Raw genomic sequence first — 8,451 nt, 5'->3', positions numbered from 1 at the left:
AAAGAAGAAGTATCCAAAATTCGCTGGGCACAATGGCTCACACCTGTAATCCCAGCACTTCAGGATGGCAAGATGGGTGGATCACGAGGCCAGGAGTTCAAGACTACCCTGGCCAACATGGCAAAACCCTGTCTCTACTAAAAATTAAAAAATTAGCTGGGCATGGTGGTGCACACCTGTAATCCTAGCTACTTGGGAGGATAAGGCATGAGAATCACTTGGCCTCAAGTGATTGCAGTGAGCAGAGATCGCACCACTGTACTCCAGCCAGGGTGACAGAGTGAGAGTCTGTCTCAAAGTAAATAAGTAAATAAATGAAGGAACCGAAAATCCTAGAAATCTGTTTAATGGCTTAAGATGTGATCCTTCCAAAACTCAAACCTGGCCCAGTCACTCCCCTGCTCAAACATCCCCATGGCTCCCCACTGCCCTCCTGGCCATGCTCCAGCCCAGGACTCTTCCTCCAGCCTCATCTTCCATCCTGAGGTTTGCACCTCCACTGCGGGGGAACACAGCAGGTGTTTCTCCCTGGTGTACCTTGGCTTCTTTGTCCCCTCTGCCTGAAATGCCCTTCCTGTTCTGGACCAGACCCACTCCAGACACTCCTGCCCTGAGCACCTCCTGCCCTCTCTCCTCTCTGCCCCTCCCCACCCTCATGCTCTCACCCTAGCTCCTTCTGTTACTGGCTCCCTCTGGGAGCACTGTTCTGACCAGTGTCCAGCCTGGGCCCTGGGGACAGAGGGTCGGCACGTGTAGGTTGAGCTGAGCTTTCGGGAGTGAGGAGGCCAGGCGCTGGAAGTGGTGGCCTTGCTCCAGGCTGAGAGGAAACAACTGGCAGCCCAGCCAGCCCTCCACCTGATCCCAGGGGCCCAGGCTTCCCTAGTGGGAAGACTTTCCCACCAGGGCCCTCGGCCCTGCTCCTGCTGACCCCTGCAGAGTCCCGGCTGAGTCCAAGCTCCTGGACGGCACGGAGAGTGAGTATCTCGTGTGTCCCTGCGCACTGCTGTGCCAGCTCCCGGGAGGGATTTGTTACAGGAATGAATGGGGTGGGGGTTGGAGAGAGGGTTGGAGGCAGACTCTGAGGCAAGGCTCCTAGCGCACCCTCCCAGGCCCTCTCCACGTGGCTTCTGCTCTGGCCCCGCCCCAGCCGTCCCCGCCCTGCCGGGAAACTTGGGGCCTCTCGGACCACGCAGGTCGCCCACACTTCTGCGGCTCTGCCCTCCCCCCTCGCTCCCGGAGCTTAGACTGGACCCTCCGCGACAGCTCTCCCGGGCTCAGCAGGGACCCCGATCGGCCACTCGCTGTGGTCATCGCGGTGGCCGCCACCTGCTCTGGGACGTCCAACCAACCCCTCAGGGGACCAAACCCCGGGACTTCACTCCCAACCACAGGCCAGCCAAGCCACCCTCCAGGGTCCCTGCCGGTCCCACCCGCAGCGTGCTGGGGGTCCATGCCTACGGTGGTCAGGAGGGGGGCACGGCCCCGGGGTTACAGCCGTCGGAGGGGCCTCCCGAGAGGGTCCTCAGCCCCTCCCGCCTGCGGCGGCGCAGCCCAGGCGGGGCTCGGCCCGCTGAACCCCCTCGCGGCCTCGCCAGGTATGCGCGGGGTCGGGGGCGGGCGCTGGAGCGCGGCCGGTGCCGGGCCCGCCGCGACACGCTCGGGGACGCGGCACACAAAGGCGCCTTCTGCCGCCCCCCGCCCCGCGCCGCCCCCGTCCAGCCCCGCGGCCCGCCCCGGCAGGCGGTGAGGGGGGTCAGGGTCCCCTCCTCCCAGGCCTGCCACCCCCCGCGCGGGCGACGTGCCCTGTCCGGGCGGCGCGCAGGCGCGGGCTTGTCCCACCGCGCAGGAATCCGCCGCCGCCGCCGCGCGCGTTTCCGGCCCCAGCCCCGCCCGCGGTGCAGGGGAGCGGGGGTGCGCAGCCGCGTGCCAGGACTAGGACCCCCGTAGCCCCCGCCATACTCGCTTTCTCCACCCGCGGAGGCTCTGCTCCGGAATCCACTCTTGGATCCAGGGAGCTCCCGGGCCCCCTCCTCCAGGGAGCGCGGCAGCCCCAGTGTGCACGTGCCTCCTCATCTACACGCCCCCCAGTCTGGGCACCTTGAGGACCCAACCTGGCCACTCCCCTCTCCTATGTCTGCATAAGAAGGCGCCCCATTGGAAAGCCCCCCCTAAGCCCTGGCAATCTCATGGCGAGGCTGGGAGTAAGGACCCACCAGGAAGGAGGGTGCCCGCCGGGTCAAGTGGGTAGGAGCGCAGGGCTGGGTCCCAGGGATCCCACCCTCCAGGGCTCCCTGCACGCCAGGTGACTCCGTGGCTTTGCCTCACCCTGCAGGGCGCGCCCACCTTTAGCACCTTCTCCCTGGGCCACATGTGGCAGAGGGGATGGGGCAAGTCCCAAGCCTACCGGACAGCAGGGAGGGGCCGCTAATGACTGTAATTTCCACTTAGCAGATCAGGATGGCTGGCAGAGGGGGGCCATCCTCCTGCCTCTCAGGAGCCCAGGCGAGACCCCTCTGTGGGCCTCTCCTTTCTCTGGACACCTGGCGCTGGGCCCCTCCCACGTGGGATTTTGAGACTCCCCTCCCGTCTCCCAGACTCAGAGGGTGCCCCTGTTTCCTGTGCGAGCCCTCATCCCCTTGTCCACTGGTTGGGGTGCTCAGTGGTGCTTGAATACGGGTTGGGGACCCACGGAGGTGTGCAGCTGTCAGTGGCTCCAGTGGCTGGGGGAGCAGGAGGCAAGCGCGTTAGGGTTGAGTTCTGAGCTTTGGGCCAGCATGCAGCCTGTGCTGGCTCCTTTGTGGTCAGAAGCCCAGGACATTCTGGGGTCTGTCCTGATGCCGAGCAGGCTGATGTCCTGACCAGTACCAGGAACCTTGGAGGAGTCTCCGAGTGGGGCAGTTGTGGCTGCAGAATGGGGGGTGCTAGGGCAGGAGGGCGAGCGGGTGAGGTGAGACTGGCAGAGAGGAGCTGGGACTCTGTGCCCTGGGGCAGACTGGGGAGGTGAGGGAAGGGGCTGCTGTGGCCATCTCATGCTGAAGGTGGGGAATGGGTCACTGCCCAGTGCTGGTCTTCTCTGCCCGATTAGCCTGGGCACCAGGCCCTGGACCCAGATAGCAAGTGAAGCAGGAGCTTCTGGGGCACCTGGGGAGAAGGCCCAGGCCCTGGGAGCTAGGGTTCCCGAGCTGGGGGAGTCAGTCCTGTCTTGCCTGGGCCTGCCTCCTGGTCTCCTCTGTGGCCTGGCTGGCGGGGGCCTGGGCGTGGCCTGGCTCACTGAGCTGGCAAGGATCAAAGGGTGGAAAGCCGTCCTCCGCCCTCGCCCACTGAGACAGGAATCCGTGGCCCCAGGGGACGGAATCCACAGCCACATTCCGGGTGCCCTGGTCCCCGCAAGGCAAGGGTGGGGCAGGGCTGGGGTGCCAAGATTGGCACCACAGAGCGTGGGAACGTGGTGCTGCTGGCACCTGGCCCACTGCCTGAACAGAGCGGGCAGCACCCTCCTCCCAGCTGAGCCGTGGCCTTTGCCCCTTCTGACCTCGCTTGATGGCCTCAGGCACCAGGGCCTCAGCTGCCAAACAGGGTTCCACCTTGCCAGGAGGGGGGGTTCCACCCTGATGGCCCAGGAGGCCCTGGGGTCCTGAGGAGGTTGGGGCCTGGGTCTCTGTGGCTCAAAGCAGTGGGCATGCCCGACCCCCAGGGCACTCTGAGCTGGGGGACTCTGCCTCCATCTGGGGACAGCAGGGGCCACAAGAAGGAGAGTCTGACAACTGGGGCATCCCTGCTAGGGGTCACACCGGGCCCAGGCCCTGGCACACACAGATGTGCTCACACACACAGCAGAAAGCAGAAAGGCAGCTTCCCCATCCCGGCCACAGCCCAAACCCTCCCCAGAAGGGTTTGTCCCCAGCTGGCTGGAGCAGGGCTGAGTTGGCCTTGTGGACCCCACCGATGGGTGCAGGGTCACCTGCTGGTGGAGACAGCAGCCTTTAGGTGCCCGTGCTGGGTGGGGTGGCTCCCTGCTCCCAGGGGCTGGAGACCAGCCAGGTGCCTGCTGGAGACAGGGCTACTAAGCTCTGTTTTGTAGTCCCCTGCTCAGCTCCAGCAATGATGCCTTCCCACCCCCACTCTACAGGTGGGGAAATGGAGGCTCAGAGAGGTCAGATGACTTTCCCAAAGCCACCCAGCATGTTGGTGGGCTTGGTGACATCTTGGAGACCCAGACCTCCCACTTCCAAGAGCCAGGGCTGGTGGCATCCCGCTCTCTGGCCTGTTTCCATATCTGGGGAGTGGACTCACAGGGACCACCTGATCGAGTTGTCCTGAAGCCCAGAAGGTGCCGGCCAGGGGTCGGTTAGCCTCTTCTGTCCCCAGCCCCTGGCCTCCCAGATAAGCAACACTGCTGCATCCTAAGCCCACACCTGAGGCAGGGCGCCCCCTGGTGGTGCGATGGTGCCTGTCTCTGCCCTTGGGTGATAGGATCTGAAGAAGGGGAAGGTCGGGGAGAGGACAAGCCTGGGAGCAGGCGCTGGGAGGGCCACAGGCTGCTGGCTTGGAGCAGTGTCCCTGGGGACTGGTCCATGCATGAAGGGCCTGGGGAGGACACTGGTCCCACCAGGAGGCTGCAGGGGAGGCTGCACGTCAGGACCTTGGGAGGGATCCTGTGGCAGTTGAAGGCCATCAGAGCCCCGGGACACCGTCCCCTGGAGGATGGCGGCAGGGGAAGCAGGCCTAGGGCAGGTGACCACCCACTGCCCACTGCTGGGGTGGGGACTGTGGGCAGCCAGGCTGGGGGAAGCGGAGGCCAGTCCCAAGATGTCCGTGTGTTGGTGACAGCCATGGCCAGCTGAGCCCATCCCTCTTCAGACCTGCACCCTGGGTGCTTCTAGAGGCCACCCTGCCCTCTCCATGACCCTCAGAGGCCCACACTACTTGACCCTGATCATTCCTGTCGCACACATCCAGGCATCAGGCCAGGTCTGGCACGGGGTAGCCACAGGGATTGTTTGCTGGAGAAGTGAATGAATGAATGAGGAGCTTCCATCCTGGCCACCAGCTGGCCTCCCACAGGATGGGCTCCTTGTCAGTCCGCAGGCTGTGACAGGCAGGTGCTGAGGAACCTGGGGCAGAAGGGACAAGGCTAGGGGTGGGTGGGGGCCCTGGCTCACCCACCCCAGCCCCCCACATCAGGAGAGGGGCATCCCCAGCCTGCAGAAGCCATGCAGGGTGGAGGTCATACGGAGATGTGGTGGGGTGGGCCAGCCCATGGGACCCCTTTGGGCTCTGGGTCCGGGTGGGAAGCCATCTGCCTGGTCTCTGGGCACAGAGTGAAAAGACAGGTCTCAGTTCATCAGTTTGTGGCCCCCCGCTCCGTCTGCTACCCTGCTGTGAGGGCAGTGGGTTGTGTGTGGGGGTTCTGAGAAGCAGGCTTAAGCCTGATCAGGGAGGGGCAGCCGGGCCTACTCACCAGCAACCTGGGCAGGGAGCTCCATGCACCCTGGGATTCTTGGTTCTGCAGCAAGTGTCCCCTGGCCCTGCAGTGTGTCTGCACACAGGACCCCACCTCCCTGGACTATCAGTTCTTAGGGCTCCTGCAGAGTGCCCCATCCTGAGTGCCCAGCGCCATCAGGGGTTGGGGGATCCCTGGGGATGGCTGATGTGGCTAGCCCCCCTTCTCGGGCTCTGCTGTCACCTGAGCTGGGGGACTTCTTGGCCTGAAGGGTGAGCCGGGGACCATCTGCTGTCAGGGCACAGGCCTGCCCTTGCAGGGCGCTGAGCCTGCCACACTCCCTCTAGCCCCCAGATGGCAAAGCACTCCTTGGCAAGGGCTGATCAGAGAGGGGACAAGCTGGGCCAGCCAAACCTGAGGGAGGGGGCCCAGTGTCCCCCCAGGGCTGGCATCTGAGACCTCCACTGTTTACACAACACCACACCCGAGGAGTGGATTGGCCACAGTATGCCCAGCACACCCCAATGCCAGCACACACACACACTGCACCCTGCATGAGCACAGGGCACACACGTGTTCACACCAGCACTCATGCACAGGCACATACCTTCGCACGTGGAGGGGCACACAGCACACTGCTGGACGTGACATGCACGCCCCTCACACCAGTGTGAATGTGTGAGCCTCCCCAAGCTCCTAGCTGGGCACCCTCTGCACCTCCGAAACCCAGGGCATGATGCTGGGGGACACTGTGTGAGGAGCAGTGGGGGCGGGGGAACGGAGTGGGGAGCGGGTGGCTCTATGGTGTCAGAGTCTCTGGCTCTCAGTTTACCTTCCAGGCAATTGTAACAACATTTACAAGACACTGTTCCAGACTCTTTGACTCTCAAGGAACCATTCTGAGATGGCCGTTAGTGCCCTTTGCCGAGATGGGGAAACTGAATTGAAGCACAGAGCATTTGGTAATGTGCTCAAGGCCCTGGGGAAGGAGCTGGGCAGGGTCTGCCCTGGGCTGTCTCTGGTGGTTGTGGGGTGAGGGGAGGTCACATCTGCCTGGGTCCCGAGCACAGAGGGTACTTCTGTTGCGATGCAGGCACAGGGACAGGGCCGGCTCCAGCGGGAGGAACGAGGTGAGTGTGCGCCCCACCTCCCTGGGGGGAGCCTGTCCTCCCCTCGGCCCCGCTGGTTGAGGCTGGCCCAGAGCGGAGGGGGTCAAGGGCCTCGGCCGGCTCTCCTGGGAATTCCAGGCGCGTGTGTCAGCGCGCTCGGCTTCGCCCCCGCCCCCAGCCCTCCGCCACGGCCAGCGGGTGGTTTGGCGAAGACAGCTAGATTCCCGAGGGGCGGGGGGCGGCTCCCAGGGCCTGGGACGGGGTTGGTGGCCCAGGAACCCCTCTCCTCCGCCCACCTCCCCATTCCCAGAAGAGAGGCCCTGGCGGGAGCCGGTCCCCTCTCGATCTCCTTCCAGAGAGCCAGCCATTTCTCCGGGGAGGGGGCTGAGGGAGGGCTCCATGGGGAGGGGAGCCCTGGGGCACCGGGTGCTGACACGTGCACTCGAATAATTCTCAGCACCTCCCTGCCCTGCCTGCCGACGGACTCGGCGACGTCCCCAAGGTCAGGAATGGCGCTTGTTTCTGTGCAAATCTCTGCGTGAGGACGGGTGGCATGTGGAGCCTGGATGCTAATTTCAGTTGTGTCTGGACTTTCGCACCTGAAAAGTGGGAACAGTAGCATCACCCACCTCGGGGTGATTTTGCAAATAAGAGGCAGAGGTGAGGCCGAGGGCGATGCGCCTGGGAAGCGCGCGTGCGTGCAGAGACCCAGGAACCCCAGCGCGGGGCCAGCTCTCCCGCCCCCGCCGGCTCGCCCCGCGCCAGCGCCCCGGCCTGCCTGGGCTCGCTCCAGCCTCGGCGCAGGCCCCGCGGGCCGCGCAGACGCAGCCTCCCCGCCCGCCCCAGGCCCGCCCCAGGCCCGCCTCGCCGCCGCTCCGCCAGCGGCCCAGACAGGCCCAGGCGCGCTGCAGCCCGCGGCGGCGTGAGGGTGGGTGTGGGTGCCGCCGCCGCGAGCCTGCCCCGCTGGGCGGGAAGGGCCGGGGAGCCTCCGGCAGGGGGCGGAGGTTGGGACGGGGCGGGCAGGAATGCTCCGGCGAGGGTCGGAGAGGCGCGGAGCGGACCGGGTGGTTCCGGGTCTGGGGGGAGGGGACAGGGAACTCTGGACCGATGGGCGGGGAGCTGCGAGGCTCCAGTTCTAGACCGGGGCTGGGGGACTGGGGAATTGAATCCCGGGGACCGCGAGGGGAGAGGGGTTCTCTTGGACCGCGGAGGCCACGCGAATCCTCCAGGCCCCGAGGGCGGGCCTCCTGCTCCTTCCTGCCCCCGTGGGCACAGCACGCCCATTTCCCTGCTCGGGAAACCGAGGCTCCGGACCCGCAGCGCGTCTGATGGAGGGGAGGGGACTGTGGCCGAGGGAGCCTCGTCAGAGGACGGCGTGCTGAGGGTCCCGGCGCAGAGCCGACTGCACCCGGGAGAGAAGCGGCCCCGAGCGCTGGAGCCGAGGTTGCGGGGAACAGCACCTCCTGACTGCCGTCTTGACTTCTGCTACCCTCAGCGCGTTCCCGGGCGCAGGCGGGGAGCTGGAGGTCGGAGGCCCTGGAGCGTGGGCCAGGTGGGCGGGCGGGCGCTGAGCAGCCACCAGGCGGCGGGGCAGCTCCGGGACGGGCTGAGATCTGCCAGTCTCCTGGGCTGCACAGCCTTCCCCAGGAGCAACCTGGTGGGGTCACAAGTGGGGACCCAGGCCCCTGACACCCTCGCCTTATCCCGGGGAGACTGTGGCAAGAGGGGGACAGGGAGACTGCTCTCTCGGAGATAGCAGGTGGAAGAAGTTTCTGGTCCCTTGACTTCTGCTCACCCTCACCCTGCACCCTGCCTCTGATGTGCTGTCGTGACCTCAAGTAACTTTCTCAGGCTCCTCATGCCTCAGTTTCTTCCAAGAAAATGGGAGTTGGGCCGGGC

At 65.4% G+C, this 8,451-nt stretch overlaps 2 long non-coding RNA genes across 2 annotated transcripts in view; both read right to left on the bottom strand.

Moving 5' to 3' along the window:
* LOC108287150 overlaps nt 1–1,485 on the bottom strand; it is a 2,480-nt gene extending 995 nt beyond the window's left edge. Inside the window, exon 1 of the long non-coding RNA XR_005196460.1 lies at nt 666–1,485. This is a non-coding gene — a long non-coding RNA (uncharacterized LOC108287150). The remainder of the gene's footprint in view (nt 1–665) is intronic.
* Nucleotides 1,486–6,430: 4,945 nt separating this feature from the next.
* Nucleotides 6,431–8,051, bottom strand: LOC119467836. Its single transcript, XR_005196461.1, has 3 exons — nt 7,867–8,051; nt 6,976–7,151; nt 6,431–6,677 (listed from the first exon to the last, which is right to left on the bottom strand). It is a non-coding gene; the product is annotated as an uncharacterized LOC119467836 (long non-coding RNA).
* Between the last annotated feature and the right edge of the window lie 400 nt (nt 8,052–8,451).

The sequence above is a fragment of the Cebus imitator genome, unplaced genomic scaffold (assembly GCF_001604975.1).
Source record: "Cebus imitator isolate Cc_AM_T3 unplaced genomic scaffold, Cebus_imitator-1.0 Scaffold338, whole genome shotgun sequence".
Classification (NCBI taxonomy): Eukaryota; Metazoa; Chordata; class Mammalia; order Primates; family Cebidae; genus Cebus; species Cebus imitator.
This window is presented reverse-complemented; position numbering and strand designations above follow the sequence as displayed.